The sequence below is a fragment of the Patagioenas fasciata genome, chromosome 5 (genome assembly GCF_037038585.1).
Source record: "Patagioenas fasciata isolate bPatFas1 chromosome 5, bPatFas1.hap1, whole genome shotgun sequence".
NCBI classification, from domain to species: Eukaryota; Metazoa; Chordata; class Aves; order Columbiformes; family Columbidae; genus Patagioenas; species Patagioenas fasciata.
In genome coordinates this window covers 25,394,288-25,418,764 of record NC_092524.1, presented here as the reverse complement: position 1 = coordinate 25,418,764, position 24,477 = coordinate 25,394,288, and the positions used below count along the sequence as shown (strand labels likewise).

The following is a 24,477-nucleotide window of genomic DNA, read 5'->3' as shown; positions in this document are numbered from 1 at the left end:
CCTCTTGGGCACGAGCCACCTCCTCAGGCAATGCTCCAAAAACTGTGTTTTCTGACCAGTCCATGATCTCTTCCAGGATTTCTGGGTTGTTGGGTTTCCCCAGTGGAGTTTGTTGCATGATCAGCACTACCCACTTAGTCCATGTACCACTGGTTATGTGATGTGTAGAGGGGATGTTTCCTTTGACCATCCAGTGTAGCACGGGCAATTGCAGTGCCAAGAGGAAATATGTTTCTGTACCAACACCTTTCGAAAGTGGCTCAAACCCCTTCATATGCTTCTGATATGTCTTTTTCGGTCAGGGTGTAGTTGGCTTCTGATCCTCGATACCCCTGGCTCCAAAATTCTTATGGTCAACCTCAGGTTTCTCCTGATTTTTTCTGCTGGGTGATCCAGGTGAGGCCATGCCCTGCAGCTGCAGTGGAGAGTACATTTTGCACAGCTGGTCGTGTCCAGAAAGGTCCAGGAGCTACAAGACAAGATATTCCTGTTTGATATTCTCAAAGGCTTGCTGTTGCTCAAGGCCTCACTCAAAATAGTTCTTCTTTCAGGTTACTAGATAGACAGGACTCACAAGCTGACTGTAACCTGGAACGTACAATCTGCAGAATCCCATAAGCCCTAGGAAAGCTTATTATTTCTTTCTTGTTAGCTGGTGGAGATATAGTTGCTATCTTGTTGGCCACCTTCATAGGCACATGATGGTATTGATTCTGCAATTTTATGCCCAAGATTGAATCTCCTGTGCAGATCTCCTGACCTTGTTTTTAGTGTTGTTTTTGGTTGTTGTTGTTGTTGTTGTTGTTGTTTTTTACGGTGAAACCAGCTTTCAGAAGAATATAAATTTACCTCACTTGGTTTTTGTCACCTTCACAGAAAGAGGTAACTATGGTATCCACTAAGGGCAAAGGTAAGTCTTCTGCACTCAACAGGAAGGAGGCAGCAATTCAGACAGAGCTGCCATGAGAACAGGCAGCCGCCCAGGCCTCAGGCTACAGAGAATGCCAAAGCCTTTCACTGGTATGGAATGGTAATACAGAAAACAGTTGTGTGAGGTGTGAGCAGGTGGATGACCTGCTCAGCCTGATAGTAGAGCTGAGAGAGGAGGTGGAAAGGCTGAGAAGTATCAGGGAGCTGGAAAAGGAAATTGACTGGTGGGATCAAGGTCTGGCCTCCTGGGGGCAGGTAAGACCACCACCAAGAAATGAAGATCAAGGAATTACTGTATCCTTTCCTGGCCTGACTGAAGAAGGCAGGTCAAGGGAAAGGGTTGAATGGAAGAAAGTCCACACTCGGAGTGGCAGGAGAAACACCCCCTTACCCACCCCACCTTCCCAGGTGACTCTGGCCAACAGGCATGGGGCTCTGGATGTGAAATGCAGTGACTTGAGGAATGGGGGGAAATGGCAGCATGTTCTCTGGTGCACCATACTGGTAGCATTTGGCACTTGCTGTTCTTCAACTCGCACCAGTCTCAGAATGAATGGATCCTCTGAGAGGCCAGGCAAGGTAGATAGCTGTTTGATCTTCTTTGTTCACAGTGGATACACCAAAAGCCCATCAGTACGCCTATATGTCCTTGAAGTACCCAAATAGAAGAATACAAGGGGCTTCTGTGCCAGTCACAATGGAGTGCTTTTTCCAACCATCTCCCATTCAGTTCACCTCAGCCTCTGACACAAACAATTCTCGGCACCCCACTGTTACCCCAGAGATCCAGACTGGTTCTGTACCCCTATAAAGTGAGGGCACCAGTGTACATGGTGCACCAGGTTCTACCAAAGCCTTATACTTCTGTGAGTCTGATGCTCCTGGCCATCAAATACACAGTATAGTATACCTAGTCATCTCTTTCCTCCTCCTGGCCAAAGGCAGGGACCCTGTTTTTCCTGTTCAGAGTATTCATTGTCAGACTGTTGCAGTGCCAGACTAGAAGTCTCCTCACTCGGATCAAGGGAGGTGATCTCAGTTCCTCTGTGTCTTGGAGATCACTGATTGCCTTCTTGTGTCTCTACAGCAACAAAGCTGACAGCCTTCTTGAGTGACCCCTTCTTAATAGCTGGTTTTGCCTCTCAGTTCATGTACATGGGTTTCCAGCTTAAAGGTGGGTTTGCCATCCCACTTCTTCATGTTGTCCCTCTGGTCATACATGAAGAACCAGAGTGCACCTTGTGACACGTGCCTGGGTTCCCTTTCCCTCTCACCAAGGCTGGAGAGGACTGATTTCTTGAGGCACCCCCAACAGCCAAGGCACTGGCCCATAGGGATAAGGAAGTACAGACATTTTCTTCAAAGTTTTGGAACCAAGACGACACTTTCTCCACAGTTGGTAATCCATATCCAGGCAATACATCGCTGCCAAGCTGTTAAAATATGATACTGGGACACTGAATGGCCTTCTTCCACATGGCTCATGCGCACAGGATCTTTGGAGACCTCATCATTGTCTAGATCACTGTAGATGACTTCTAGCACCCCTAGTTCTCTCACATACTGGATGCCTTCAGCTGTGGTAGTCCACTTTCCTGGGGAGTTCATAAGATCTTCCTGGAATGGATATCTTGCTCTCACACTTGAGAGGAACCATCTCCAGAGACTGGAAATTGCTGCTTTTTTTTCTAATTCCTCTCTCAATTCTTCAGTTTCTAGCAAGGGATTCCAGCCACCGGACTTCGTTACCTTCCAGTTGCTGACTGTTGGCCCTGTTATCCCAACATCAGAGCAGCCATGCAGTAATCCACTGACCTGGCTGGCAGCTGTAATTTTTCTGCATTTCTCGAAGTTCTGATGAAGTCAGGAACCAGTTAGTTTTTGCTTCTTGTCTGAATTCTCTCTCTACTTCCTCCAATTTATTTGTTGAAGGACTGGCTTCTTGATGAAACCTTTCCTTTTCTTCTTTCTCCCTTATTAAATGGTGATATTGACCCATTGTTTTCCTTGTCCACTGCTTCTTTTTCATTACTGGAGCAATTACTGTAGTTGTTATTTGAGTTGCTGCCTCAACCACAGTCCTCTGAGAGTACCAAACTGTGGCTAGGTAGGCACGGGCCAGGCCCTGGTACAGTGCTAGAAGCTGTTAGTTTTCATTGCAGTAGGCAAGTCTCCCTTCTGTTCAGTGATGTGTCAGTTTGCCAGGGTTGCTTGCCTGTTTGGGTGTAAAGTCCCAGGTTGTGGGAGGTGATAACTACTCTGTGAACCTGTCCAAATGCTTCCACATACTCTGCCACCCAAGGACTGGCTGCCCCAAGACACATGTCAGTATCACCTCGCTCAAAATTGTCTTCTCTTACACCAGGACAACACTACTTTCCACGAACCCTATAATATGCTAATAGTGTTAATAAGTAGTATTAAACAGCTTCCATAAGGGTGAACAAGGACCTCAGAAACTTGCATAATAAAGCTATCCACCATAAATCCTGGATAGGAAGAGGGAGAGGTATTCCCTCAACCTCTTCACAAGGTAGCTCTCTCAGCACAGACAGGCCTTCAATGGACAGAGCCGTTATTTGTATTAACATGTTACCAAGCTCAGTAAAATAAAGAGAGAAGCAATGTAGCCAACAAACTCTGTGACCCACACAGGAGCTTGACACTTAATAACCGCTGTAGCTATAGCTTGCTTAATACAAAACTGCTGTTGTCCTGTGCCCCACATTGAGTGCCAAAAAAGACTGTGGTGGGTTGACCTTGGCAGGATGACAGGTGCCATCCAAAGCCGCTCTGTCACTCACCTCCTCAGTAGGATTTGGGGCACGCAGAAAATATGAAATGAAGAAAAAACCTTGTGGGTGAAGATAAAAACAGTTTAGTAAAGCAAAAGCAAAGGCCATGTGTGGAAGCAGAGGAAAACAAAAGATTTATTCTCTAGTTCACATCAGCAGGTGATGTCCACCCACTTCCTGCAATGTAGGGCTTTGTGACATGTAGTGGTTGTTCCAGAAGACAAATGTTATAATAATGAATGCCTCCTCCCTCCGTCTTTATCTAAGCTTTTATTGCTGAGCAGACATCATATGGTATGGAATATCCCTTTGGTCAGTTTGGGTCAGCTGTCCTGGCTATGTACCCTCCCAAAATGTTGCCCACCCCCAGCCTACTGGTGAGGAGTAAACATTGGAGAGACAGTCTGGATGATGTGCAAGAATTGCTCGGCATTGGCCAAGATGCTGTTGTGTTACCAGCACCTTTCTAGCTACTAATACAAAGCACAGCACTAAAAGGGCTGCCATGGGGAAAATTAACCCCATCTCAGCCAGACCCAATGCAGAAATGAAAGCAAATAGAGTGCTAGCACACAGAAGAATAAGGGAATATATTGCAAATACTGTGCAATTCTACAAATCAACAGTGCTGTTTCCATTGGGTACTGTATTCAGGGGTAGGTTATTTACTTTTGCAGAGTCAATAAATCAAAGCCCTGAGATGGAATATGAAATACTTCTATTGCTAGGAAATAAAATTGCACCCTTTTTTGTATCTTCATGTTGTCTCTGACAAGTTATTGATGTGGCCTTCATAATCTTTTATGAGCAGATATGTTTAGCTGGATAGATAATTAAATGCTGTCTTTGAAGGTTGACACTGTGGCATGTCTGTGTTTACTGTTCACCAAATTTTGAATGCAGATCTGAATATGCTTCCAAACCCTGTTTTGGTTTGCCCCTCAGCCGATTTGTTGTTGTGGAGAACATTAATGTTTGTATCCTTTTTACTATGTGTTGCAATTGCTAATGCAGTTCAGCTGCACTGCTATTTTGAAACATTTAGAAGAAAATAAAGAGAAAAATCCCCAATGAATAAAATCTAGTAAGAATATGTTTCTATGTTCAACTTTCACTATTTCTCAGGTAATCCGTAAAAGAAATGCCTGGAGTATTGCAACACCCACTCAATGTGCATGCATATCGTTGTATCCAGCCATAACAATTTCAGCACTAAAGCGAGGGGGAATGAGGAATGACTGACTAGCAGGACCTGCTGAAGTAAATAATCATGCAAGTAGGAATAATTGTAGAACTCCATTTTTGCACATATTTTGGACTGTTTTGAGGCCATTTATATTTTAATGTGACTAAAGTACCCCTATCTCTAAACATTGTTTTTCTTCTGAAGGGACAATGAGTGTCAGAAAGATTCTTGATTTTTCCAAGTGAATTTAAGGGTAATCCTGTGAGCATCATAGAAGAAAAGAGAATTTTGTGAAGTGGCTTATGCCACTGACACTCTCAAATTGAAGAAATGCATATTTCTGGAAGTTGCTCATGGAGAATAAGTATCTGAATGTGGTCTGCCAATATAAGTCCTACATTGTGTGAGAATACAACTGACCAGAGATTAAAACCAAGTAAAGCTATGATTTTCTTGTTGTTGTTGTAATACTCTTTGTTGATGCTGTTTTTTGCTGCTACAAGACCATCACATCATGTATTCCCTTTCTTAAAATCAATTTAGCCTGCCTTAAGAAACAAAACTCTCTGAATTTAGTTGACTGTAGGATTAGAAAGGATGGTTGTTCCCATATTTCTGAGTCTAGGGCTGTTACAGAAAATTTTACTGTTCAGAAGTCTTCTCCTGTTTTTGTGATCAAATGTGTTAGGATATGCACATTTGATTTTATGACACTGTCCTTTACATTAAAAGTTCCCTGGATCTTTCTACTTTCAACCAGCCAAAATATTTATGCAGTCTAATAACATATTCTCTTTACCTTCGTTTTCCTAGGGTGAATGAGCTAAGCACTTCCCAGTTCCTCTTGTAAGATTGGATCCTGTTCTTTTGATGATGATCCTGTTATCTTCTACATCTTGAATTAATATTCCTTGTACATGGACTGTCATTTGCTGAGGTCCATATGAGGTTTTGTACAGTTGCATTAGAAGTGGAACAGTAGTACCTGATACACTATGGCTACTTTTTCTTAGTTATCCAGTACCTAGCAGCATTACTAGCTAGCTACCAGTCTAGTAGCACAAAACCTATCACCTTAGTCCTTCCATATGTAGTTTGTAAGATTGAACTATACAACAGAATCCTTTTTAGTCAGTGAGTGAAAGACCTTGGATATGCCATTAAATGTCATTCTATTTCCTTTTTCCATTTTCAAGTGCTTGTATGAAGACATAAAATAAACCAGTGTTGTACACATGGAAAGAAATCGTGTGTTTTCTTATTAAAAATATCTGTCAGGTTACGTATGGACTAGTCAGTCAAACTACACTGCATTGCATTGTATTTTTCATATACGTACACCTTGGATTATTTTTTTTTCTTCTGAATTTTCTCTGAAAATCCCCAGATCTGAAGCTTTTGGGACAATTGCTCTGCCTTCTTTGGAGTAAACTTGATATTTACTCATGTATAATCAAATATATTAATTTATATATATATATATATATATATATATATATGCCTGTGCTAAGATTATGTAAAGATCTTTGATCTTCTTTTTTTTTCCCCCCCTTTTTTTACAGAGCTTGGATTCTGCTATATTGAAGTCAGAAATCATAATAATTATCACAAAAGGAAGTTCTTGTTTTCAAGCAGAATCTACTTAAAAGCGAAAATAAGAGGCTAGAATGATCTTTTTTGACATCATAGGATAATGCTCCCTGTATGGATATCCAAACTGCACAGCTCAGCCACTTCACCAAATATCGCTGACACCTACGCTCTTGATTAATGGCCTCTATACAAAGAAGCAATGTATAGTTAATTTTTTAATCCTTCTGCAGTGCTGTCTTGCTTTCCACTGTTGTAAACACTTTTTTTTTTCATTGGTGTGGTGATATAAAGACCATGTCATTGCAGTATCGATTATTATTACTTAAAAAAATAGGTTACTTTTATTTTCTTTCAGAGTTGCTACCAAAGTTAAATTTAAGTTCACTTCAACAGGAAAAAAAAGTAATCTTTGTCTTTTATTCCACCTAGGTTTTGGTTATATTTGTAATACATTCTCTCTTTGCTAACTTGCATCTGTCTCAGACAGCAGTTTATTCTTCTTTTGGTTTTCATCTTATGCAATGTAAGTATTTAGAAAAGTCATATGCAACTGGCATATTGGCAGTTATATGATACTCATGGGACCGTACAATATTTACAAGGAAAAATTGAAACCATAAGTCCACTGTGGATTTGCTGACTTCATCTGAATTTAATTAGGAGGTGAAGAGGGATGTGCTAATATTGATTATTACAATAAACTCTAGTACCCTTTGACAAGGTAGAAACATTTTTCTGATGAATGAAGTGATTTTATATCTTCTGTGGCCAGACAGACAAAGAAACTACTGTGATCATGAGTGGTGTACCATCCTTGATCTGTAGCCATCTGGCTTTATGTGAATGAAGGGGGATGATTGTGTGAAGCAGAGAACAGGGGTGATAAGGAGATGATTTTCATCATATCTCCATCTTTTTCTCTCACTATCCACTTAGTTACAGAGGATGAACTTCACTGAGATTGTCAACAAAGCCATTATTCCACTCATTGGTCAATGTGTGTTCATTTTCTGCTGACTGCTTCAGGGATCGATGCACTGTATGCTGATATTTTTCTCAGGTTCATTTTTCCAAGGGCAGTTTTGTGTAATCCTCAGTTCATCTGCGTCATGAAAACATCATGATTAAGAGGTGAAAAACTGATGAAATACTAATTCAGCTATGGGGAAACTCAAGGACAAAGGAATGATAAAATCTTCCATCTGTCCTATATGAAACTACTGTAGTAGTTGTTATGGTTTGGATGCTAAAATATGCTTTTTTTTATTTATCTGGTAACTTTTTTGTTGTTTTTGTTGTTATTTTTTAAAATTTATGAAAGGATCACTTATTTGTGTTTTGATGCTCTTAGGGGGTTTTCTGTTCATAGGTGGATCTGAGAAACTGAAGGAAAAGTAGACGAGCAGGTCCTCTGAAAAAAAAACAAAACACCCCCAAGCAAACAAGCTCTTCCATTTAACCTAATCTGTAGTCTGCAGCAATGCTGTGTTGCTGAAATAAAGAAATACTGATAAAAAATATCGTGAGTCTTTTGCCAAAAGTGTTTGATGTTGTTTTATAAGAAACATCTTCTAATTGAAATGAATCTTTGGAGGATGGGAAATGACCCAAGGCACTGTTTGAAATAAATGCCTTGATATGGCACTCTGAACTGCAAGTTTGTTAGTGTTGCTGTTGTTTATTTGTTTGCTTGCATCCTTGTTTTAATTTTAATTTCAGTCATATCTAAGTAATAAGGATAGAATTTCTTTTGATGTTCTCAGGCATAGGAGCCTATCTTCTATTCAGAAATTGCAGAATGTTTTTCAGCTTGTCTTTAATTCTGGGCACACACTGCTCAAAGGGAGGGACAATACAATACTTTTTACAATATCATCCTACTATGAGGCTCAAATTTTGTTTCCAAGACATTTGTGAAATATAATAGCAATTCCTATAAACTCAGGATCATCTGATTGTAGGACATTACTTATTTAAATAGTATTTATCTGTATCCATATATATATGATAATAGGATAATTCTTTACATGAATTAGGTATGGACTAAGAGTTTTAGATGTTTGTGAGTTCTAAGTGTATATAAATAAATTCAGTGAGTTAGATTGTTCAGTTGTTAATGCATAAATATAAAGCTTATTTTTTAAAAAACACAAATATAATATCTTTCTGGTTTAGCCACCTTTAATGAATTTTGATTAAAGCTAAATATTTTCCTGTCTTGACCAATTTAATATTTTGAATTTGTCAATTGCAGTGTGGAAAACAGTTTCTATTTCTGCATATATAAATAGTAATTATGATATGTCTTTTCACTTTGTACAGAAGTTTCTCTCGCTCTTTGTGGTAAGGAAATTAATCTATATTGCCTTTCCTAAGTGAATAGCATCTGTCACAGAGTATACAAAGATGACTTAGGTCCAGATATAAATCTGTACTGAAACTAGGTAATCGCTTGTATCTTCAGGTCTTTCAATATTAGCCCCAGAGTAGACATTGATATTTCAAAGTATCATATTTTGATTTAGTATAAGCCAACTTAAAATTACCTAATGATTTAAATGTGACTCACATCTATATAATGAAGCGTTAAAGTTAGGAATGTTCACTTGTGCTACTGGTGGATGAGAGACCAGTCTTTTCTTCAGTGGCCATTGTATTATAGGAACATAATCAGGAAATAGGATTCTGTGATGTTACAACGAGTATAAGAAACAAACAAATTGAACACTCACATTAGTGTAACTTCCTCAAAGTATTACAGATATCTTTGAAACCTGGCTTCAGGGAAGACAAGAGACCATGGGCACAAAATGAATTGCAGAAAACTCCATTTAGACCTAAGGAGAAAACTTTTACTGTTTGGGTGGTCAAACAAGGGAGGTTGGATTAGATGGTTTTCACAGGTTCCTTCCAACCTCAAAGATTCTGTCAGTGATTCCCAAATTAGTAATTAATTAGTAATTAATCATATGTATAATTGTATTTGTACTCCAGGCAGTCCCTCAAATGCAATTACAATTTAATACTTATTTAACTATAAAAAATAGTGTTGTTATTACTTTTATTATGAAAACATCAGTGTCAGATTGCTATCTCTGTTATATGCACTGTACAAATAGTTCTGTCTATTGTTTACAAGTAAAAAGGTAAAGTAAATCATATAGTGAAATACTCTTGCCATTGTACAGATGGAAAACATGGGCTGAAATATAAGTGCTCAGTGCTTTTCTATGTGTAATACCCATTACCACCCTTAGTGACACAGTTCAAATGTATGGCTGAATTAGAAACTGAACCTCAGTAGTCAGAGTCCCAGTCTCATTGTTATCCATTTCACAATCCTGTCCCTGAATTGTGTTTGAAAGCAGAACAGGAATTGAACAATGATAGTAGTTACCAGTATACACAGTGCATATATGAGTGTAAACTCTGTGTTGTTGAAGTACCTCAACTAACTTCCAGGAATTATTATACTGGGAAAGATGGATTAATATTAGGTGTTAATTAATTCTGTGATATATTTAAAAAAAAAGACAGGACAGATTAAGAACGTTTTTCCTTGAAGCAATACCTTACTACTTTTAATATGAAGTGGCAATTATTTCTGTAATTGTAGAATAATATTCACTATCTTTGCACAAAGAGTGAAAGTATGTGATCTGGTTGGGAGACTGGAATGCTATCGGATCCATTCCCGTACTGCTGCTAGAGGTAGTTCATAATATCATTATGAAGCATAAAATACCGATGGCAGGTAAAATATTTGAGGTTCATTTAAAATTTACTAAAACATTATTGTAAGATGAAACATACTTCCTGTTTTCCTTTGGCAGAGTGGCTTTCATAATTTTAATATTAACATTAGGTTAAACTCTGATTTTTATAAAGCACAGGAATAAAATCACTTTATTCAGGAAATTTCGTGGAACAATCCCAGTCATTTAGTGTTAGAAAAGCAGTAGTCTCTGTAGCTTTCCCTTATATAATAGTAAGTTAAACTGTAGTATGATTTGTGATTGTGAATGTGTCTGATGCATTTTTGTCTCTTGTGCCTATTTTTATTCCCTGATTATTCTCATTTGTTATGGGCGATGAATAATATATCAGTGGTGTAGGTGTTTGTATAAAGGGTTTTTTCCTGCTTTAAAGAATAACACTTTTTTAGTTTTTTATTCTGTTCCCTATATATTTTATTAATATTTTTTTTCCATTAGATTAAGTATGTTTTAATATCTATTTTGATATTCTATAAATTTGATGAAGAATATATTTATTTTTAATATCTGTGCACAAATGGAAATTCTTTCTGATGGTAAGAAACTATTAGATCCCTCCACTTAAGTTTTAAATGGTGGTTTATTGCTTTTATAGATCCATGTCCTGGTTTTGGCTGGGTTAATTTTCACAGGAAGCTGGGAGGAGATACAGCCAGGATAGCTGACCCGTACTAGCCAAAGGGACATACAGTGCCATATGACATCATACTCAGTATATAATTAGGTGACCTGTCTGGGAAAGGGAATTGCTGCTCGGGAGCAGGATGGGCATTGTTTTTCCAGGTGGTGAGCCACTACATTGTGTATCTCTTTCTTTGTATATTCTTTTATTGTGATTATTGTTGTTGTTTATATTTCCCTTTGTTGTTCTGCTCAACTGGTTTTATCCCAACTCATGAGTTTTACCTTTTTTTTTTTTTTTTTTCCCCAATTCATGTCCCTGTACCACTGAAGGTAGGGCAAGAAGAAGGAGTGAGCTAGCAGCCTCATGGTCCTAGTTGCCAGCTGGGCCTAAACACAACAGTCCTTTTTGGTGCTCAGTGTGGGATAGCAACAGATATGAACAGAGTGTGTTGAAACAAAAGTTGTACGAATTTATTAGAGTAATTACACAGTTGCTGGTCACAATGTTTTTTTGTTCATACACATGATTGTGTTATGTAAATTCTTATGTGGTCTACGTATTCCCTGTGGTGCTGTTCATCACCTCGGGGGGAAAGATCAGGTTTATCCTTTTGCTGTCCTGTATAATACTGACTTACGAGAACATGACTGGCCGTGAAGTTAAGCTGGTATTTGTATGCAGTATTGCTTTCATGTTCGTTTCTCAGGTGCCATCTCTTGGAATTTATTAGTGGTAGTCAATGGTGCGGAGTCTAGTTGGAGGCCTGTATCTAGTGGAGTGCCTCAGGGGTAGTACTGGGGCCAATATTATTCAATATATTCATTAACGATTTAGACAAGGGAATTGAGTGTATTATCAGCAAGTTTGCTGATGACACTAAGCTGGGAGAAGTGGCTGACATGCCAGAAGGCTGTGCTGCCATCCAGCGGGATCTGGACAGGCTGGAGAGTTGGGGGGGGAATAACCTGATGAAATTTAACAAGGGAAAGTGTAGAGTCCTGCATCTGGGCAGGAACAACCCCAGGTTCCAGTATAGGTTGGGAAATTACATATTAGAGAGCAGTGTAGGGGAAAGGGACCTGGGGGTCCTGGTGGACAACAGGATGACCATGAACCAGCACTGTGCTCTTGTGGCCAGGAAGGCCAATGGCATCCTGGGGTGTATTACAAGGCGGGTGGTTAGCAGATCGAGAGAGGTCCTCCTTCCCCTCTACTCTGCCCCCATCTAGAATATTGTGTCCAGTTCTGGGCCCCTCAGTTCAAGAAGGACAAGGAACTGCTGGAGAAAGTCCAGTGTAGGGCAACAAAGATGATTAAGGGAGTGGAGCACCTCCCTTATGAAGAAAGGCTGAGGGAGCTGGATCTCTTTAGTTTGGAGAAGAGGAGACTGAGGGGTGACCTTGTTAATGTTTATAGATATATAAAGGGTGAGTGCCACGAGGATGGAGTCAGGCTCTTCTCAGTGGCAAACAATGATAGGACAAGGGGTAATGGGATCAAGCTGGAACACAAGAGGTTCCACTTAAATTTGAGAAAAAACTTCTTCTCAGTGAGGGTGACAGAGCACTGGAACAGGCTGCCTGGGGACGTTGTGGAGTCTCCTTCCCTGGAGACATTCAAAACCAGCCTGGACATGTTCCTGTGCAACCTCACCTAGGCGTTCCTGCTCCAGTAGGGGGATTGGACTAGATGATCTTCTGAGGTCCCTTCCAATCCCAAACATACTGTGATACTGTGGTAACTGTGATACCCAATCTATGGGGAAGATGGAGTGGGGGCGATACTTTCCACTGTTCTTTCATTTCCCTGTTCTCCTTCAGGCTATGTACAACCATTTTTGAGAATTTTTAACATCCTGGGGATGTCCAAATTAGCATGCTCTTATTGTTATGTCTCCTGAATGTGTTCCAGATCATGTTTAGGGTTACAGAAAGATTTTTAAGAATACCACTCAGAGATCTGCCCCAAGGCTCAATAGTCATGGCTGGCATGGCATGTGAGAGAATATAGACAGCTTCCCATCTCCAATGATTTGGAATTTCATTCCTGAACAACTACAGGACCCTGAGGAAGTAATAGAATATTTAAAAGCAAAATTGTGTGACTATTCCAAAGAGACACAACTTGCTACATTGTGCTGGGTCCTGGACAGTACCTACCAAACACTGTTTGACATTATACAGCACCCTCAGAGGGAAGAGAGGGAAAAAAGACTTTCAGGCACTGCTGCCACTCCCACCCTCATGCCTAGCACAGCAATTACTCTAACCCAGATGACAGGCACTGTGGCTACTCGAACACAGGTGACAGACACTGCAGCTGAACCAGAAAATGAACCTGTACAGGTGTCATTTGTCCCTATACAGAAGAAGTAATACACAAAAAAATCAGTTTACTTACTGAGGGTTGAAGATGAACCAGGGTCATCACAAGAACAGGAGGAAGAGACTGAACCAGATATAATCATCTGATCACTAGCCCTGAGTGAGCTGCGAGATATGCAAAAATATTTCAGCCGCCATCCAGGTATGCACATTGTTACTGAGAAACTGGGATCCCTGTCTAGGAAAGGAGGCATTGAGAAGGTGATTGGGAAAAAAGACACAAGCCCTCAGCTTGAATTCTATCAGGCATGAAAGAAAAGTATCCCTTCAAGGAAGATAGATAACCATGGAGAGACATATCCAGTACTTGAGAGAATTAACTGTGTCAGCGGTGATTTATAATGATCCAAATAATGAGCAGTTACCCACAGATGCAGATGAATTCCAGTTCACACAACCCATGTTGTGAAAGTTTCTGTGGAGTGCACCACTGCCATATGCCAATTAATTGCTAGTAAAGTCCTGGAAAGAAGACAAGGGACAAACAGTGGATGAAATGTCTGGCCAGCTCTGGTGATATGGAGGAAGTCTCCCTTCCTATGAGCCTGTATCTTGGCTGTGGAGAAACCATCAGACATGCTAGTCGAGAAACTGTCCTGAGAGTTGCAGCAATTTGAGAACGAGTTCTATTCCCCTTTGGTACAAATCAGTATCTCAGCTATTAAAAGTAAGCATTCCTCGATTCAAGAGAGAGGATATAGAGGGTCTACACCACAAGGCACACTGTGATTTTATGTACTTGACCAGAAGAAGACATGAGGAAGTGGAATGGAAAAGCTACCTTGACCCTAGAGGCACAGGTATGTGAGTTGAGAGGAGATAGTCACAAAAGGGGATTCTTCCAGGAAAAATGTGGCTTCAGTTTCCAGAAGGCAGCTCCCCAGACAGAGTAGAAGGGCTGATCTTACTTCTGATCCTCTTGAAGGGACTTTTGATTCATTTTTACAAAAAGTGAGCTATAAATACTATGATCAGGGCTAGAATGGCCCAGTCTCCTGCCAGGTAGAGGAAACGGACAAGAGGGTTTATTAGACTGTGTGAATTCAATGGCCAGGCACATCAGACCCCCAGGAGCATAAGGCCCTAGTAAACACTAGTGCACGATGTACCTTAATGCTATGAAGCTATAGAGGAACAGAACTCATCTGTGTTTCTGTAGTAACGGGGATCCCAATAGCTAACTGTATTGGAGGCTGTAGTGTGTCTGACTGGGAATAAGCAGCAAAAACACCCCATTGCCACTGGACCAAAGGCCCTGTGCATCTCCGGAGAGGTTATTTCAAGGACCCAAGGGCTTTAGCCAGCTTCTCAGAGGACACTTCTGTTGTGGGGTTGCTGGGGGTCAAAGAACAACAGGTGCTAATCACTACCACTGTGGTGCAGCAGCAGCAATATCATACCAATCAAGACTCTCTGATCCCTATCTATAAGCTGATTCATCAGCTGGAGAGCAGCAAGATCAGCAAGACTCACTCACCCTTTAACAATCCCCTACAGAAGTCTAATGAAGAGTGGAGATTAACAGTAGACTATTGTGGCCTGAATTAAGCCAGCTAAGTGCTGCTGTGCTGGACATACTAGAACTTCAATACAAGCTGAACTCAAAGACAACTAAGTAGTATGCCACAACTGATATCACTAATGTATTTTTCTCAATGCCTTTGGCAGCAGAGTGCAGGCCAAAGTTTGCTTTCACTTGGAGAGTCGTGCAGCATACCTGGAATTGGTTGCCCCAGGAGTGGAAATGCAGCCCTACCGTTTGCCATGGACTGATTCAGACTGCACTGGAATGGGTCAAATCTCCAAAACACCTGTAATACATTGATGACATCATTGTATGGGGCAATACAGCCGAAGAATTTTTTGAGAAAGGGAAGAAAATAGTTCAAGTCCTCCTGAAAGCCAGCTTTGCCATAAAATGAAGTAAGGCAGGAAAAGATGGCAAAAATGTGCTCTACAGTGCAGCCTGGGAGAATGGTCCTACCTGGAGTCTTGGCAGAAAGCACCAGGGGACACTCAAGGTCAACACCTAGGGTTTTGGAGCCAGGGGTACAGAGGATCTGAGGCCTGCTGTGCTCCAACTGGAAAAAGAGATATTGGCAGCATATGAAGGGGTTCTAGCTGCTTCAGAAGTGATTGGTACTGAAACATAGCTCCTCCTGGCATCCCAGCTACTGGTGCTGGGCTGGATGTTCAAAGGGAAGGTCCCCTCTACACATCATGCAACTGGTGCTACATGGAGTAAGTGGATTGCACTGATCACACAACATACTCTAATAGGAAACCACCCCAACCACTTAGGAATCTTGAAAGTGGTCATGGACCGGCCAGAAGGCAAAGATTTCAAAATACCGCCAATATCACCGGAAGAGGAGGTTACATATGTTGAAGAGGCTCCACCATATAATAAACTACCAGAGAATGAGAAGTGATATGCCCTAGTCACTGATGGGTCCTGTTGTATTGTTGGAAAACATCAAAGGTGAGAAGCTACTGTGTGGGGTCCTACACGACGAGTCGCAGAAGCCACTGAAGGACAAGGTGAATCTAGTCAGTTTGTAGAGTTATACAGGAATGCTACTACATTTTTCTCCCTCAGTTTTCCTTCACACATTGCCTTCAAGCATAGAAGAAATGAGCCTTCAGGGATTCAAGTGACTTACAGTAACAATATTTTCTATGGAAGTACTTGGGTTTTGACATGAACTTGTCAGATACCATACATCTGTGATCCATCAATTAATTAAACATCATCAGTATATTTACTACCAGATGTTTTTTACTTCAAAAGAGAAATTACATTTCCATGTATTTGAATAGCTGCATCATGCGCAAAATTAATGTAGGTTAATGTAGTATAATACAGACCTGCCTTAGACTTTTGGAGTTCTTCAGTGGAATAACATGTAGTAGTTTCAGATGAATGAATTATATGAGTAGCCATTAACAACTGCCACACATATATAGAACCATAACGGAAGCAGACTGATGAAAAGTCGTCCTAGGAGATAAAAAATATATATTATTAAGATCTGCAGTTAGTAGGGAAGATTTATATATGTCATGGGGGTACCTGGCTTTTAATTCATATCAGGAAGTGACTCTACCATGTCAGAGACAGTTTCTGCACACAGAATACCTGAGTTCACATGTTCTCCCTAGCATTGTATATTTGGCTTTGTTGAATGTACAGTTCCTGTCAAATGCTATAAAATATTATAAACATTGAAAAAAAAACATAACACACAACAAAATAAATAACTGCATTTCAATGTATGCAGTTCAGAGAAACATGATGATTTTTCTGTGTTATTGAGTCATAGTGTGAACTGGCACTACAGTATGTGGATATTTCGTCTGGTAAATGGGATAATGGCTGTAGTATAGACTACCCACCCTGTGGAGTCTCAAGAACAAGTTCCACATTAATATTATCATTGGTGAAGATAAGCAGAACAGAATATAGCCTCTAGTCAAAACGAGATGAATTCTCTTTTATTTTCTATATTTATAAATTGTATGTTTAGATGGTCTACCTAAAACCTTTTAAGTACTCATATTTCAAAGGTGTTTCTATTAATTAAGCATGAAATTTCTAACTATGCTCATTATAAAACACATTATAATTTGATGCTCTGTCAGCAGTAGACACCATAAAATGTTTGGTTTTTTTCCTCATCAACACACACAGGTTGCCAGAAAAAAAGGAATGGACAATGGAGATTTGTTATATGGAAATATCCGAAGATATGGCATACCATTTGAGAAAATAGATAGGCTACGCTTTGGTATGGAGGATAATTAATTGTACCATGAACTACTGAATACAGGTAAACTGAAAATCACTTTACTTCCATTCTTTCATCAATTAATATTGTGTGTCTACTAAGGTCTGCTGTTATCTTGTTTCCAAACTTTATTTTTGGCTGTTCATCTGTACCTTTTCACATAATTCCATATGGTTGTGTAAGAGAAAAAGCGTTTAAAGGGGTGATTAGTGATCAGTTTTTAGGACAGATCTCAAACTGACTTTTAAAGTGGTAACTGTAGAATGACTTTTAAAAAGGTACAGTCTCCTTCCATTTTATCATGTTTATCATGTATCAGAAATATACTTCTAAATATAGTATGTCGGGATATTAGCAACTCAAGCATCCCTGTAGCAGACAGGGTGCACTACCAGAGTTTGTAAATTATGCAACAGAATCACAGTAACTTTACATTAAACATAGTCTAAGCAATAGAGGACATTTTATTCTTAATTTGATTATGTTATCTAGGAATCCTTAAGTATTATTCATTAATATTCAGAAAAGTCCAAGGGATTTTTTTTTAGCTAATATATAAAATTCCTCAAATTCTATGTCTGTAATGTCTGATAGTACCACTGTCAGTCTTAGACTTACAGAAATGCTTTTAAAAATGCATTTTAGCATTGTTTTCTTATACTGCAGAGGAGAACTGTTGTGTATGAGTTAACAATAACATTCCATAAATGTCTTCTTGAAAGAGATGGTTTTTACATTGCTTGAAGAAGCAGAAATGGCTAATATGTTATTTGTGTCATCTAACTACCCATACTATTATCTTCTGAATAAAACGAAAAATTCCCAGGCTTGTTTGCGTTGCAAGGTTTTGGTATTGGCAGGGCTACAGGTGTGACTTCTGCGAGAAGCTGCTAGAAGCTTCACTTATGTCCAATAGAGAAAATGAGTGCCAGCCAGTTCCAGGATGTACCCACTGCTGACCAAGGCTGAGCCAAGGTATGATAGTGGTAGTACCTCTGTGTTAACATATTTAAAAAGGGGAGGGGGCTGGAAATCTGCAACACCAGCAGCAGTGAGAAGAAAGGGGAGAGGATACATGAAAAAACACCTGTTCAGACATCAAGGTCAGTGAAGAAGGAAGAGAGGAAGTGCTCCTGGTGCCAGGCTGGAGATTCCTCTGCATCCTATGGTGAAGACCATGGTGAGGTAGGCTGTCCCCCTGCATCCTATGGAGGTCCAGAGTGGAGCAGAGATCCACCTGCAGTCCATGGAGGACTCCACATGAGTGCAAGTGGATGCACCCAAAGGAGCCTGTGATCCTGTGGAAAGCCTGTGCTGGAGCAGGCTCCTGGGAGGACCTGTGACCCCATGGAGAGAGGAGCCCACACTCAAGCAGTTTTTGAAGAAATGCAACCTGTGGGAAGGACTTATGTTGGACATGTACTTGGAGGACTATGTCCCATGGGTGGGAACCCACACTGGAGAAGGGGAAAAGCGTGATGAGTGCTCTGTCTGAGGATGAAGAGGCAGTAACAATGTGTGATTAACTGACTACGACCCCCATTTGCCATCTTCCTGCGCCACTGGGAGGGGGAAGGAAGTAGAGAAAATCAGGGGCAAAGCTGAGCCCAGGAAGCAGAGAGAAGTGGTGGAAGGTATATTAAGATTTAGTTTTTATTTCTCATTGTCATACTTTGATTTGTTTTGCTATAAATTAAGATAATTTTCCGCAACTTGAGTCTGTTTTGCCCATGATGGTAATTGGTCAGTGATCTCCCTCTCCTTATTTCAAACCGCAAGCCTTTCATTATATTTTCTGTCTCCTGTCCAGTAGAGGAGGGGGACTGATGAAATATCTTTGGTGGGCTCCTGGTATCCAGTCACAACTTTTCATGATGATGCAGGAATGTATTATAGCAGTTAAGCTTTCTCCTTCAGCTCAACTGGTAGATTTGCAGGTTTTTCTGGATCAACAAAGCCTTGTTATCTAATATTGGATATAAGTTGGACAAAACTATAGCATTTGAAGTAGTATGCAATAAATACAGTTGTTATGGTGCTTCCATTTTTGTCATGGATTCCTTAACTTCAAATAATATCATAGTGTTTAACTAGTTTTGTTGTAATAGAAACAAAATTTGGAGTTTATGACAGTTTTTAATGAAAAAATGTTCAGACGCATTACCCTTACTTTAGCATTAAGGACTTTTAAATGCATCCCTTCATAAAAGCGTGAACAACAAAAAATAACTGTATCTTCTTCAGCTGGTATAACTTGAGGAAATAAAAATTCTTAAACATGAACATTTGCATATCTTTTGAACAGGAAGTGACATCTAAAATGTAGCTCCCTTCTGAAAGAGTTCACCCACCTAAAATTTGTTTGCAGTGGACCAAACATTTTCAAACATGTCCCAGAAAGCCCTTATGCTGAGCTATATCTTTCTTTTCCATCACCTAAAAAAAAAATAAAATTGATGTGTCTTAGGTATTTTGCTCTTATGGGTCAAATTTTGCATTTCATCTCAAAGTCTGGACAACTAACCTTTTTGAGAGAGGATAAGCGTTCTGAAGAATGCTTGTTATGAACTACCAACAGGTGACATTTCAATAGCATTTATTTTCAAAATTTCACACACAGCTTGGGTAATGAATTGGATGTGATGAACCTGTATCCTCTCAGCCTTTGTCATATGCATCAGTAAAATTTCCTTGGAGCTTTTCCCAAGGAGCAGGATGAGAACCAATGCAGTATGAGAAAAGGAGATATGCTTGCAGCTTCCGCAGGCTTTACGCACAAAACATCAATTGAAAAGAATGGCTTTGTACAATGACTTTTTAAACCAGGTAGTATAGTCCTTGAGATCCACTGCAATAAATTAATGAAAAAAATATTGTAGATTAAGGATTAACATGTCCCAGAGGGATCAGATTGATCATGAATGCACTCTACTGTAAAGACTGATGTTTAAAAAATCTTTGACATAGTGGCCTTGCAATCATAAATCTATACATCCTGACCTTCTTGGAAAACTGTCCTTCCTGCAAAATGTTTTCTAACTGACCAATGAGATGTAAAGACTGTAACTTCTCAGACTTAGAAACTGTAAGAGACTAATTACTGTGAGACTAATGGAGGAAGGCAAAAAAAGCAAAGGACATCCAAATGTTAAAAGCAAAAGCGCTAGAGCAAATATATTTAAAAATAATTGAAACTCTTTCGCATTAAGGAGTTTTTGTATGACATTATATGACATTCAACAGGAACAGTTGTTATTCCAGTATGATGAAGAACTGGATGGAAGTGGTCAGAATTAGTCCTCAAGGAAATGACCTGCTGTCAAGTTGCACTTTCTTAGTAACACTTTGAAGTGCTTTATCCAAGCAAGTAGAAGTGTTACCAAACTGTAGTATTTTACCTGGGTCCACAAGACATTATAGATTTATGGTTTAAACTTTTCCCCATGGGTTTGTTCCTTTTCAGAGATGTCATTTGCTGCTGAATCTATGTTTCTCAATGTGGTTTGAGAATCTTTAGAAAACTTGGCCTACATTTGAACTGTAATGAAACCTGAAAGCAGAGGAATTCTGATAACATTCCAGGATATTTCAATTTGAACTTTGTATCACTTTTAAATTAAAGATGTAGCTGTAAGAATTGTCTAAAAGATGATGGAAATGTCTCTCAATATGACAAATATGTTGGATTAAAGGGTGGCATATAAATACTGAAATTAATTCCTTTGGAATAAAATAGAGGAACAGAAATTTTGTAAGCATTGATGTTTTTCATTGTCTTATTTTCTGTACAACCCTGATTCTATTTTTACATGTGCTCAAAGAAGAAATTTAAGCAGAATTGCAGTTGAAATACATGAAAACGATTTCTCTTACTTCTCACAGTTTCTTTGAAAAATGTAGCATATATCTGTGAGTTTCCTGAGGTGTGGGAAGTTCATGGACATCTCTGCTTCTGATTCAAGGTGTGGATTATACTGCTTTGCTGTCTAAGCAGACAACTTTATGACTCAAGTGACTGTATCTCTTCACCTTTCTTGCTGCCACCACAGGTAGTTTCCACATGAAGCTACATGATTCTGTTGCTGTTCAAACATTGCATTGAAAATCTCTTACAGTTTTAATTCCCTGTGAAAGGATATGACACTGTTATTATGAAAGAATGCTTTCAAGTTTGCATTTGGCAGGAAACAAATAACTTTGCTTGGGAAAATGATCAGTACTGCTAAAGCTGCTAAAGAGACTGATATAAGTCAGGAACTTTTAAAGTTCTTAATAATACCTGATTCATTTACATCTCTCTCACCACACTTTGGAAAAAACAACAATAGAGTTAGCCATGTTATTCAAAATAGACATGATACTAGGACCCATCTTGGAATGTAACACATAAAATAACAAAATAGTCTTATGGAGATTGTTTATCTTATCTGTCTGCATATGGATTTTTTAGCAGTTTAAATCCTTGATCACTTAAAATAGATTACTTTTTTTTTTCTTATTTCTGTTTATCTTTTTTTTCTTTTTTTCTTTTTTTCTTTTTTTCTTTTTTTCTTCCCCATAAAGCTTCATACTTCCAACTATGCAAAATTGTAGGATATAGGATTGAGTATATGAGGCTGTACAGAAGCGTAAACTGAAGATGAATTAATGAGCAAAGTGTAGGGGAGGAGTGAAGATCAAATATTAATGATTAAGTGCATTACCATAGGAATAGCACACAAAATGGTGTGTAACCAAATGATTAGTTGCAAGGCTAGGAAGGTCTTTATCTTTTACTGTCTTCATTCATGTATCTGGCTTAATATATCTGATTTAATGAAAATTAAGCACTCTTAACTTAATGATACCAGTAAGTCTGTACTTTATATAAATTAGAGTGTGTTTAACTGCATGTTAGAATTCTACATTTAATGGAAGAAAACTAGGAATTGCTACAAAAAAAAATGGTATATAATTTTCAGTGAACACTGGAAGTATGTGAAGAATTGTTCAAGCTGTATATGAGAACCCCCTGAGCAAGGCTGATATATGGCTGGTGATAAACTGTTTGGAAATGTACAGTACAAGGAGGTGTAATAATCCTTCTTAGACAACAAAGGTCACAAGTGATAGCAAATGCCAAGAAATCTTCTGGGATTTCTTTAGAGCCTATGGGGTCAGTAAAATGTCAGTAGGCTTTTATATTTGTTTAAATGTATAGAGTGATTCCATTTGGATCAGAGAATAAAAGGGTTTGTGAGTGAAGTACAGAAAGAATTTTTTCCTAGCTTGAGCCAATCGTTGCTTCTTCTAGGAGGATATATTATTTTGGGGAGGCTATGCTTTTGAGCCAGTGACCTGATTTCCAGCACTCTTGATTTCCCGCAAATGTAAAGTCAATAGAAGCTAATGCCCTAAGAATTTCAGGACTTTAATTCCTACATTTTCATATATGGATATTGCTATGGATAAATAAAAAGTATTTCTGGAAATGTGTATTTTAATTGATCATATGTTTAAAAATGTTCTGTGTTAACAAATGATTGATCAAACTATCCAGTAACCACAAGCTCGTCTTTTTCCTTCTAGCTTATCCTTTTCATTTCATATACAGGATTCTGAAAAGTGATTCTGTTTGTTTGTTTTATGGTAGTGGTGATCACTTCAGGTTCTGAATGATGCATGTTCATATGGCAAATATTGTTTTTATGAACAAGTTATCTCTAAGTATAACTGGCATGCACTTAGATTTTAGGAGTATGCTCAGAAGGTAGTATATGGAAATAAAGTCATGTTGTTGATGAAACCGGTTAAGTGTTAAGACACATAGCCAGAAGGAAGTATAGCAGGTGTTAGCATGACTATTAACTACCCTGTACACAACAAATACATATTTTCAATTACCATCTTTGCCAGTCTAACACTTATTGACCTATTAACTTAATAATTATTAACTTTATTCTAATTGATTTTGAAAATATTAATTGATGTGTAGCCCATGCATTTATATACAGAAATATGAGAATGTCTCTGTTCATGGTTGTGGTATGCAGAGATTTCCAGAAAAATGTCTTTTGAAGAATGCATGTGATAACAATGCTGGCAGATTATTTGATTTGCCATACTCACCTTCATTTGCAATTCAGTTACTGTATTCTCTCTCTCTGTTATACATCAGCTTGTCTGTGCTTGAAAATACCAATTGTAATTCACTACTTTTGAAAATATACCTTTTTTGATAGCATGAGGTTGCTTCTTGGGATTCTTTTCCTCCCAGACCAACCTTTATGTTTGCAATGAGTTCCTCACAAATGTCTTCAGAGCTAACTTCTTTAAAAGCTCTCCTTAAAGCTTTTCTTTCTACAGTACCTGTAATAGTTTTCCATCGTGCGTAAACTGCTGGTGTACTGAGATCAACACTTATCTAGATCAGTAGCCTCTTGCTCTTTGTCTTCCATGGTTCTGTTTTCTTGTTCCTCAGCATTTGTCATCCATTTCATCTGTATTTGTCAAAAAATAGCACAATGCAGCTCTCATCTGCACCTGCACTATGGGAACGACTTGTTACCATGGCTGTCATCAGAATTAGTATCAGTATTATGATTTGTTGTTACTAATGGAGATTTTTTGTATTTCTAATTTTATATAAACTATGTGGACTGCCTTAATTTGGGGAATTTGATGATTCCATGATAGGTACGCTTGTCAATCCTTTCCAAATAGAATCTGTCTATATAATTTGTTGATATTCCAGTATAACCCACCCATTCATTCAGACCAGGCTTTGTGATGAATTTTAGCATTATGGGAATAAGCATACATTAAAATTATAGGTCTTTTTAGTAGATAGATAAAAACAACAACTTGAATTTAAAAAGTAACAAATTACTGAATTAAATTTAGTGAGGTCTGCATGTCCATAAAAATACTAAACTCTAACTTTGTAGAAATATTTTATTAGTCACTAATCTGCTTGTGCTGTTTCCAAATGTAAAATTTTAATCCACCATGCTTTTTATGTCTAAAAAATCTGTCACCATATTACTTGAGAAATCCCAAGAATATAGCTTTCCATGTCCTGCTATTATCAAAATACTATGCTGTACTATACTTTAGTATTACTATTAATCTGGTTCCCTCTATTCCATGGCAAATGAGAGCTACTTCTAACTCAGTATGGTTAGGATTCTGTATTAGCAATAGTTGATTCCATTGGATGAGTCTATGGTTCTTTAGCAGTTGCATTAACAAGAAATTCTCAGATGCTTGTAGCCTTACAGATTTGAGCCATAAGAAGTTTAGCTTTGTAAACAGAATTGTAAAAATAAATAAAGAACTTGAAACCATAATGTTTAGTAGTACCTTTTTTGGAATACTGCCAGTATGACTGAGAAGATCACTCGTGACATTATCCCAGCAAT

At 38.7% G+C, this 24,477-nt stretch overlaps 1 protein-coding gene across 9 annotated transcripts in view; it reads left to right on the top strand.

The window, feature by feature from the left end:
• The window catches only part of LRRC4C (leucine rich repeat containing 4C), a 572,608-nt gene that overhangs the window by 303,988 nt on the left and 244,143 nt on the right, over window positions 1-24,477 (top strand). For 8 of the 9 annotated variants that reach the window (XR_011739325.1, XR_011739326.1, XR_011739328.1 and 5 more), the window contains one exon: window positions 16,981-17,119. The gene's annotated coding sequence lies outside the window, so the exon portion shown is untranslated. Of the gene's footprint in view, window positions 1-16,980; window positions 17,120-17,937; window positions 20,807-24,477 lie in introns of those variants that run through there. The other variant, XR_011739327.1, reaches the window with a different exon arrangement.